Source organism: Argentina anserina, chromosome 3, assembly GCF_933775445.1.
Source record: "Argentina anserina chromosome 3, drPotAnse1.1, whole genome shotgun sequence".
In the NCBI taxonomy this organism is placed as follows: domain Eukaryota; kingdom Viridiplantae; phylum Streptophyta; class Magnoliopsida; order Rosales; family Rosaceae; genus Argentina; species Argentina anserina.
This window is the reverse complement of record NC_065874.1, coordinates 10,091,110-10,101,457: the sequence shown is the minus strand read 5'-3', so window position 1 is coordinate 10,101,457 and position 10,348 is coordinate 10,091,110. Positions and strand designations below refer to the sequence as shown.

General features: G+C 34.8%; 1 long non-coding RNA gene across 1 annotated transcript; it reads right to left on the bottom strand.

Moving 5' to 3' along the window:
• Window positions 1–553: 553 nt before the first annotated feature.
• LOC126788841 (uncharacterized) lies at window positions 554–2,299 on the bottom strand. The gene is made up of 3 exons (XR_007671436.1): window positions 2,188–2,299; window positions 1,486–1,533; window positions 554–726 (listed from the first exon to the last, which is right to left on the bottom strand). It is a non-coding gene; the product is annotated as an uncharacterized LOC126788841 (long non-coding RNA).
• Window positions 2,300–10,348: the final 8,049 nt, after the last annotated feature.

Genomic DNA, 10,348 nt, shown 5'->3' with positions numbered 1-10,348 from the left:
AGATTATATTTTCATCGTCTTAAGTCATTAGGCGGCGTAATTTCCGTCATCTAAGTTTCGTCAAGTAGACGCTGTCACCCAAGTACTTAAATGACGAAATTAAGTCATTCGTCGCCTAAGAGCGTCAGTAAGATGACAAAAGTACGCCCGCCACTTTATTACTAAGATGACGAAATTTTAATACTTAAATGACGACATATTTTTTTGTCGTGTTACTATTAAGGTGACAAGGTGTAATTCTTAAGCGACAAGATGTATTTTGTCACCTGATATCTAAGATGACTAATTACAATACTTAAACGACGACTTGTTGTCGTCACCATGTTTGTTAGCCAACGAATTTTGATGACCTATAGTGACGAATTTTGTCAACTGAGTGTGAACCTAAAAATTAATACCAAATTCGTCACCTTATTGTTCTTATTTTTATTTTTATTTTATAATTTTATAAAATTTATATTAAATAAATTATACTTTGAACGATAAATCAAATATTTATGTGAAAGATCAATTTCCATAAGAACCGTACAAAACAAGAGTAAATCTAATGATGCCAAAAGGAATGTTACATTTTAATTTTTCTCAATAATGTTCCAAAAGGAATGTAGCTTCAAGTTTACAAGAAGATTAAGCAAGCTAGTTTACAAGATAAATAAATTTTACAAGCTAGTTATCTTTATGTCCTTCAATATTACAACATAAGCTGCTCACCATGCTCTTTAGTACCTGTATGACAAATTTTACGTACTGAAAATGTTATAAATAAGTGCAGCAAATAGCTAGCAAAACAATCTTATGTTATAAATGAGTGCAACAAATAGGTAAAAGCTAACACTACCAGAAGCCTAAATTAGATAAACAAAAGTATGACCAGAAATTACCAAATATTTCAATGAATTCAATCAAAGCATAATGGATTATGCAGTAGCTAATTCATCCCCCACTCAACTCCCTCTTTTTCATTTTTTTTCTTTCTTTGATTCTACTTCCCTTCTCTCTTTTTTTCTCTCTTTGTTCCCCTTCATCTGTTTTTTGTTTTAGTTTATTCCCTCCCTTCTCTCCAGTATCCATCTTCTTTTTTCTATTTTTCCCTCTCTCCCACCATCGTACTAAAATATCCCTTCTGATCTTATAACAGAAAATATCTCTGATAAATATAACTATATATCACAATTTAATTACTCATATAAAAGTAAATACAACCATGGTAAGTTAGAGAAGAAATTTAACAAAGAAACTAAGTTAAGACAAAGCTTAACAGTCAGAAATAGTCATCACATGCTCAAGATTACCATTTGATCAAATATCATTGTGCCATAAACCAATTAGATGAACTTATCAAGCTATTTGGTTCCAGAGCTTGTATGGTTTATCAATTTCTTAAATAGATTGGACCATATGCTAATCTTGCAAGTCAATTCCACAAGTAACCCAGATCCCAAAAAGAAAAGATTCACAACAACAAAAAATGCTAAGTATGGGTACCTCTTAATAGCAGCATTGCATTGAGTCTTTTTCAAGCTAGTCTCAGTCCTATTAAATCATATACACAAACCCAACCATGAAACAAAATAGGTTAACATTAACAAACAACATGAAAATTTACCAATAAAAAGAGACAGGTGAGAAGCATTTGGAACACACACACAGTGGAAGATAAAAGTAGGACATGTGTGTATTTATATAAATAGAGTTAACATCTTTAAGTACAAGATAGAAAAAGATCAAGTCATTGTATAGTAAGATCATACACATGACTTTTCTGTGTACTATAAACGGTAAAGCTGCTCTTAGATTTTGGCCCATAAGTTCAGTAAGAACTAAGAACCAAGCAGCATAATTAAGCACATAACTACCAAATGCATAAGATCAGAGCACCAAAACAAACAAGCTAAATATATATTTGGTACCAAATATACCATATCCAAAGCTAAGAGAAACATGCAAAATGTTCTAAAGTCCTCAAACATCAATCTTGAACTACATATATGAATTAAAGTAAACAAACATGAAAATAAAAATCTGACCATTATATCTTACTGTGAACTTACTAATCATAATGTATCATGCATTCACAAAAATCCAAAGTTTGACAATGAGACCATCAATTACGGCATTTAAAAAACAATCTTTACACTAATACATTAGTTCATGATTGAGGAATTCTAAAAAAGACATAATTTTTACCTCTTCGAAAAGCAGGGATTGAATTGGAAGTGATGGCATCTCTACAAGCCATCACTATAAACATCTTGCCTGTTTCACCAAACAATTAATCAATTTCACTATCAGCAAACTACCATTCGTAACACAAAGTACCAATCTTTAATCATCAAAACTCATAACTACACAAAACACTAAAGTGGGCAATCATCAAATGTGTTCTTGCATCAAAGTACATATCTTTCATGATCAAAACTACACAAAACACTTGAATGGGCAATCATCAAATGTGCTCTAGCATAAACATAGATATCTTTAATGACCAAAACTCAGAATTACACCAACTGAGCAACATCAAATAATGAAAGAAAGCAAGAACAAAGTAAAGTGGGAAAAGCAAGTGATGCACCTTTGAGAAGGATTCGCACCTCTGGGTAGCTCAAGCTGGAGACAGTGAAGGTCATCAAGACAACGAAATAAGACCATGAAAGAGAATGATTCGCACCAGATCGGATGCTCGCGCCATTAGATTTGGGGGGTTGGAAGCTTGGGTTTTCAGATGTGGGGAACTGAATCTGATTACAGAGAAGATTGGATTTGGGGAAAATTGGATTTGGACGGCTTTAGAGATTGGCTTCAGAGAATATGGTTTTAGAGAAGTGTGGGCAAAGTGTTCGAGATTGGCTTCAGTTTTTTTCTTCTGGTTTTCCTCCGTTTCTATCGATTTGGAAATAGATCCAGATTATAAAGTCAAACGTTTACTTAGATGACGAACATTTTCGTCATCTAAGTCGATTTACTCGTCAACTTACAATTTTGGAGACGACAAAATCAAAATGCGTCGTCTAAGTTCTATGCTGAGACGGCAATATAGCTATTTGTTGACTAGGTCACCATATTAGACGACCATATTATATTTCGTCATCTAAAATGTACAACTAAGGTGACAAAACTGGATTTTGTCATCTAAGTTTCACCTAGATGACGAATTTATTCACTAAAATGACGACTTTGTTTTCGTCGTCTTATAGTTTCTTAGGTGACGACCGAAGTTTGCTGTTGTCATCTAAGTGCTATTTTCTGGTAGTGGATCAATACATGCAAAACTACAAAAGGAAGGTATCATTTAATGATTATTCTTCACAATATACTCAAGGCTCTACTTAAGGAGATGATGAAGACGGTGAAAATTTTGTACCTCATAGATCTTTTATGTGGTTCTAAATCACTCATGTAATTTCATATTTAATGTATCATATGTATATAAGACGTGATGGTCTAGCATCCCTTTGGGTTCCAAGCCATTAAAAACAATAATTAAAGTAAATTTTTAATAATTCTCGACGATTGTTTTACTTTAAATTACTATAACTCATTATAGACTAATAGATATATAATAATTTCTTATGAAATATAGTAGATAATTGATCAAATAAACATCTCTCAAAATTTAATTTAAAATTTCAATATTTTTATTTAAATTTCTATCAATTTATTTAATTATTTTTTAAAATCAACATTTTTTCGAAATTTCCGTCGATATTTCTAATTTTAAACTCTGAATATTACCGTTTTCATTAATATTTTAGTCCTCGGGACTCGGGAGAACCTAACAGTATATCGCCGCCCAGCTCAGAAAGCAGAAACCAAACAGTATACAGTAGACTCGTAGTCGCCAAGCTCAGATTCGAGAGTAGGATGGGGCCATTCACAACAGCCTAGATAATCTCCTCGTCCTACTCCGTGCACAATGCTTTAGTTCTAGATGAGATCCTGTTGCTGCGTCGATGAAGCGCGGGGCTTGAACCAACAAAGAAAGATTGGTTTTTACTAAATCGAAGAAAGCAAGGTAATATGGTCGGACATGCATATACGTCTCTCTCAATTTTTCACTCTCTAATGATTTGAGTTTTGATAAGATTCTGGGGTTTTCAGTTTTTTCTTCTATTTGGTTGATTCTATCGACACTATCAATGACTTTGTTGGTGGTCAGATGTTCGACTTGCTTTGATAAAAAAAAAATGTTCGACTTGTGCTTCAATGCTCATGCAGTTTATGGGTTTTGTCAGTTTTGATAATATTGCACTTTTGAAATTTCTAAGCTTTTCTTATGAACAGTATTGGTGGGTTTCAGTACTCTGGTGAGTTTCTTTGTTCTCAGGAGACGTTTGACTTCGATTTAGGAGCTTGTAGCAGAAGTAGTTGTTGGTTAGGCTTGAGTGGTAGGAGAATGAGATTTTGGGATAGCAGTGTTGCTCGGACTTGAACTGAATTTGTGTGAACAAGAGGGAGTGATGATTTTGGCTATGCTTAGGAATTCGAAGATGCTGGAGTTGAATTAAGATTCTCTTCTCTTGAATTGTTTATGGTTTTGATGGATGGTGTAAATGAAGGTCGTGTGCAAAACCCCACTTTGGACTTTTGTATGAACTGGTCTAGTTTTGGCCTGGTGTTGTTTGATATGTTTTCAATCTAGCATGACTTGTCATACAAGGTTTGATTAATCGTTTTACATACTTGTTCAGCAAATATTTAGTGTGGATTTGTCCTAATTCTTCGGTACTTGATGTAGGGAATATGATTAATTAGCTTGTGGATTCGTTATCTGGCTTGACGTTGCAGATTCTTTAACGAAGCGGTGAGTAGCCAAGTTTCTAATTTTTTTTTTTACCAATTTGGTATTGGCTTATTGCTGTTGTATCACAATAGGTCATGAATTTCAATTATTGTTTATAATTAGATCAGTCTTGCTGTGGAAATAACTTTTGCTTCTCCTTTTCTTTTAGTGTGTTCTGTGGTAGCTTTGATTTTGTTGTTAATTATAATCGAATGTACACGTTCAATGCCTTGCTAACTAAATTGAACAAAACAGTTTCTATATTGTTTATACTTGCTAACTAACTATATCTGTTGTCATATAATCAAATAACTGGTGATTAAATCAATGCCTTCATTGTGCTTTCTGCCTAACAGGTCATATAATAGTCTATAATCTATATCTTAAAAATTTTAGTTTTGAATATAATTTTACCATTTTGATATGAAGTATGCGTCTCTGGATGCTTAAATGTAACCTGAATGCATGTAATTTTATGTATTCTCAGTGAACCGGTAGTAGTTATCTGGTTTACTTTTTACTTTTATATATGAAATCTAGCTATCTTCTGAAGATTATATATTTTCATTTTTAGATTCAATCAAGCATGAACTCGGAGTTTAGTTCTAGAGACGATCAATACACTGAGATGGAATCAACAGAACCAGATAGTATTGGGGAAAAATTTTCTGAATTGACTGAGCAGGATGTAGGAAAGACTAATCTTGATGATGCTGAACGGTGGTATACAATGTATGCAAAAGCTATTGGCTTTGGGGTTAGACTGCAAAATATGGGCAGGGGGTGACGAAGAAGAGAATAATTTGTAACAAAGAAGAAAAAAAAAGATCCAAAATGGTTGAAAAAGAAGGATCGGGTTCGCAATGCCAGCGAGACGAGATGTAACTGCATGGCAGCATGTTGCATGTCCTTTTCCACGTGACCTCTTTGTTTTAAGAAGGAGATGAGCTAAAATTCCTTACGATCAATATTTAGACTACTAAAGAATTTCGATTATATCATGCATCATTATCGGAAAAAATATATATATCATGCATGCATGCATGGGCATGAAACACCCCATTCGGATATACGATAACTAATCGAATATAGCTGTTATATGTATCCGCATGGATCCACGTGTATGATTAATATAATAATACTATATATATATATATATATATATATATCGCTATCACGATAATCTGAAAACAAATAAGAATACAGACACGTGTACAAATAAAATGTGATTTATTTATAATCAAGCGCGGGGTTACAATCTTTGTGAACTCCTCTAATTCTATCTCTGTATATGACTTGGCTTAAGGGTGACGTGCACTTGATCTTGAGAATTTGAGTTTGATTTGGATTTGAATTTGATGAAGAACGAGCGATTTGGCCGCTTGATGATTCTTCGTGGATTTGATGATCTTCGTGAATTTGAGAGACTTCGGGATTTGTCGAGAGTGATCTTGCTCAAGTGATTTTTTTCTCCTTCTTCTCCAATTCCCCTTCTCTTCATGTTGAAAGTGGTATTTATAGTGTTAAAGTTTCTATTTTGTAGAATATTTTAATGACACTAAAAAAAATAATAAATTTCTTTAATTGTATAATTAAATCAATATGTATTTTCTGATTAATCCAAAATTAGTTATTCTCATAACTAAATTAAACATAAAATAATAATTGATTTAATTATAACCGTTAAGAAATTTATTAATTTAATCAAATGTCCGATTACCATTTCGAATCGTCAAAGACATTCAATTTTCGATTTAAGTCGGAATCACGTAGTTTTGATTACGATCATCCATTTATGGGCTGACACGAGTTTTATTCTGATCCGCACAAACTTTGTTGACTTTTGGGCCACATATGCAATTTTGTCGGGTTCTTGGTCGATTTAATCATTTAATGAAGATAATTTACTTCATTAAATTTTATGTGTCTACAATCGCCACTACTAAAATAAAGCCCTAAAGTGACGAAATATTTTCGTCACCTAAGAGCCTTATTCGTCACCTAAGAAGTTACGTGACGAAAATTTCGTCACCTAAGGTTCGTCACCTAAGAGCCGTGATTGAAGAACTTAGGTGACAAAATAAAGTGATTAGTCACTATACCGGAAACTTGCACCACGATTCCTTTTTCGTCTCTATCATTATAAGGTGACGAGACTTTTTTGTCACCTAAGAAACATATTTAGTCATTTAAGTTCTTAAGTGACGAGACATTTCGTCACTTAACATATTAGATGACGAAATATGTTTCGTGGCCTAAGCTTTGGAGTGACGAAACCTTGCCATCTCAGGTAATGAATTGTCTCGTCACCATAACCCTAACACTACGAAACATGTTTCGTCATTACTTGCTTAGCTGACGAAATCCCTCCGACTGCTGACTATTTGGACATCCATGTAAGGCCACGACATTTTAACTTTCGTCACCTTAGTGTAATATATTTTATTGAAGCAGTTTTGATTAAGTTGTTTAATTGTTTATTTTACCTTCAATATTAATTAAAAGAATACAAAATTGAGCAAATATATATATATATATACATACATTTCATAATCAAGTTCATACAAACCATTCCAAAATATATAAACTACTAATTAATTTCAACTTGTTCATACAAAATATATATTCAAAAACAAACTAGTGACTTAATTATAATAGTTTACTAGACACAGACTAGGAAACTGAGGCAATGTTAATGGAACCATTGCCTCCATCATCATCACGGGGCTGCTATTGGGGGGGGAACCGGCAGCTGTATGCCAAACTTGTCAGAGAGAAGCTGCTCCATTTGTTGAAGACGAGCCTTAATCTGTGTGTTCTCTTCCCTGGTCTCGCGAGCTTCCTCCTTGGCTTGTCGGGCTTCCTCCACAGCTCTATCAACAATCTATGCAGCTCGCCTAGAACGTGAAGCCAGTCTTGTCTGGCCCCTGGCTCAAACCATGACTGCCTGCAAAGCCCATTCCCCTGATCTCCTTCATGTTTCTATGTTTAAATGTTGTTTCAAACACATTTTCCTGAGTTTGTAGTTGGTTTAAATGAAGATCAATATCTTCTTCAGAAATGTCAGGGTTCTCCTTCCTCAGATCCCCACGAATATCATCAACCGTCTTCATCAACGCAGCATGAGGAGTATATGTTTTACAAAAACAATTAATTTGGAGAAAGAATGTTGAGGGCAGTATTATAGAATTGTTGAAAGTCACTAATCATAGGATCTTATATAGCATTATTAATTCATCTAGTATAAGTTGGCTTCCAGCTAAGAGACTAAGCAAAACCTAAAACAAGACCAAAAGACAACCCATCTATTCTCTGAGGCACTAATGAATGCAAAGGCAATAAGTGATGTGGTACTTCAATCTCATAATATATGAAGGTGAAAAGCTACAAACTTTAGGAGAACAGCTTTGCATTCATCACCTTCTCAATGCAATTTAAAAACTATTTAGACACATACAAGAGATTAAATGATCGACCACATGGACAGTGATGAAGCAACATTCAGACATATACCACTTACTTGTTTTTCAGCAGCTTCTGGGTTGCGATCTGCATCATACGCTCGTGAGTGAGATTTAATGAAGTAGAGATGTTCACCTTTGTCCTTCAACCCCTTTGCATTGTAGATGAAAGGCCTTGATCCGGTGTGGTGGTGCAATGTCTTCTTGTCCCGATTTCTCTTGTTGGCGACTGATCTTCTCTACAATTTCATCATATGAAGAATGAAATGCAAAATTGACTAGATGGACAGTGATTTGAGCAACAGTAATTAATATGGTGCCATAATAATTCAAAGTCACCAAATCGACAATAAAACCTCCACATTTCAACCCATAAACAACTGCATATACAACTATGGCTTAGTTTGGTATTGAGGTGGCGAAACTTAGTTATTAAAAAGCTGAGTTGTAAAAATAATCGTTTACATACATAACCTATCTAAGCTCTACCAAATAGCCTCATGAACAACGGGAGAATCTCCCAAACACTAGCTTCCCAGAGAGACCAATTGTCCAACAGAGACATGATAATTTGGGGGTTTTTCATTTTAAAAATTGAAGATAGTCCAATTGCATATTCTCTAACATAAACACTTCATGTATAAATAAGGTAATGCTATAATCAGGAAAAACATAAATTCAGGTATGTTTTTGTATTCAATTATATCAATAACAGAATTTCTTAATTTTTGATTCTCAGAAGCTTATTTTGCGGTTATGTTAGTCATATTTACTTTTGCTATTTTTCTTTTCAGTTGATAGCTATTGTTAGGTCTATGCATGAATGGAGTCTTACTTGCTGAAACAATGTCTTGAGGAACACACATACGCAAATCATTCATGCAACACACTGTGAACACAAAAAAATTAAACAGGAATTGGAAAGTTAAAATGATCTTCAAAATGCATAAGAGCAGACCGAAATTGAAAAGTTAAAAACAAGAATTGGATGCTCAACAGAGAAATTTTGTTGCTTTGCGTTGGATTTTGAACTTCAAAAGTTCTTTTCTACCAACCCTGATAGTTATGCTGCCAAACTAGACTCACTTTCAATTCATTTATGTCAAAACAATCGCTCTACACAATATTCACACCAATTTTGTTGTTTACCACCAATCCTCCTCACCTCAGTCCACCTACCAGAACACAATAGACATATGAAAACCCCTATAAACTATGATGGAGTACACACAATGCGGATATAGTTCGGATTTTCACTATTAGATAAATCAGTTCTTCAGCATAGAGCTCCTACAACAATACAAATCAAAACAGTTCGGTTCATTTTTCTTTTTGCATTAAGACATGTATTAAATAAGAGAGGATAAAAACAGACCAACCAATCACTAATTAATATTCATCCAACCCCGATCCACACGTTTGGAAGGTCAATACTATAATCATGCATCTTAAAGAAGAAACTCCCATCATTCATATATAGTATGGCAATAAGAGGGTCAATAGCAACATACATAGTTATGATAGTTCTATATTATTGAAGCATTCTTATTAAAGCAAATATGGAGCCTTGAACAGTGGACTGCTCCAGCGTAGAGCAAATTAGTTGATACACTATGAGAATGAGAATTATCTCCTTCAGGAAAAGGTTTGCAGCGAGCGCTGATCTTGCATGATGATTGGGTTCGCTCACTATATGCTGGGGGTGCTGCTTCGTGGACCAAGGGCAGTGGTGAAGGGAGAGGAGGTCCCATACTAGTCGGAGGCGCCATGGAGGGGCCCTCTCCGTTGCGTCGGTATTGCTGCTGTAACGCCTCCCTCACTCGCTGAGTCTGTTCTTGCTGTTTCTTCCTCTTCCCACGAGTCGGTGGCATAGTGGATGTCGATGGATCTTGAGGTCGCGATGGATGACGACACTGGCGGGGGAGACCTAGGAAGAAGAGATGCGGGGGAAGGTCGCGGTGGGGGATCAGAAAATGACACGATTTAGGGATTTTAGGTTTATGAGCAAGGGGATTTGGGTTTTATTAAAAGAAACCCGGCCCACGAAAGTGACTTCTCCGTCACTTAAGTAAACTTCGAACTTTGGCCTAAAAAATTGGCGGAATTT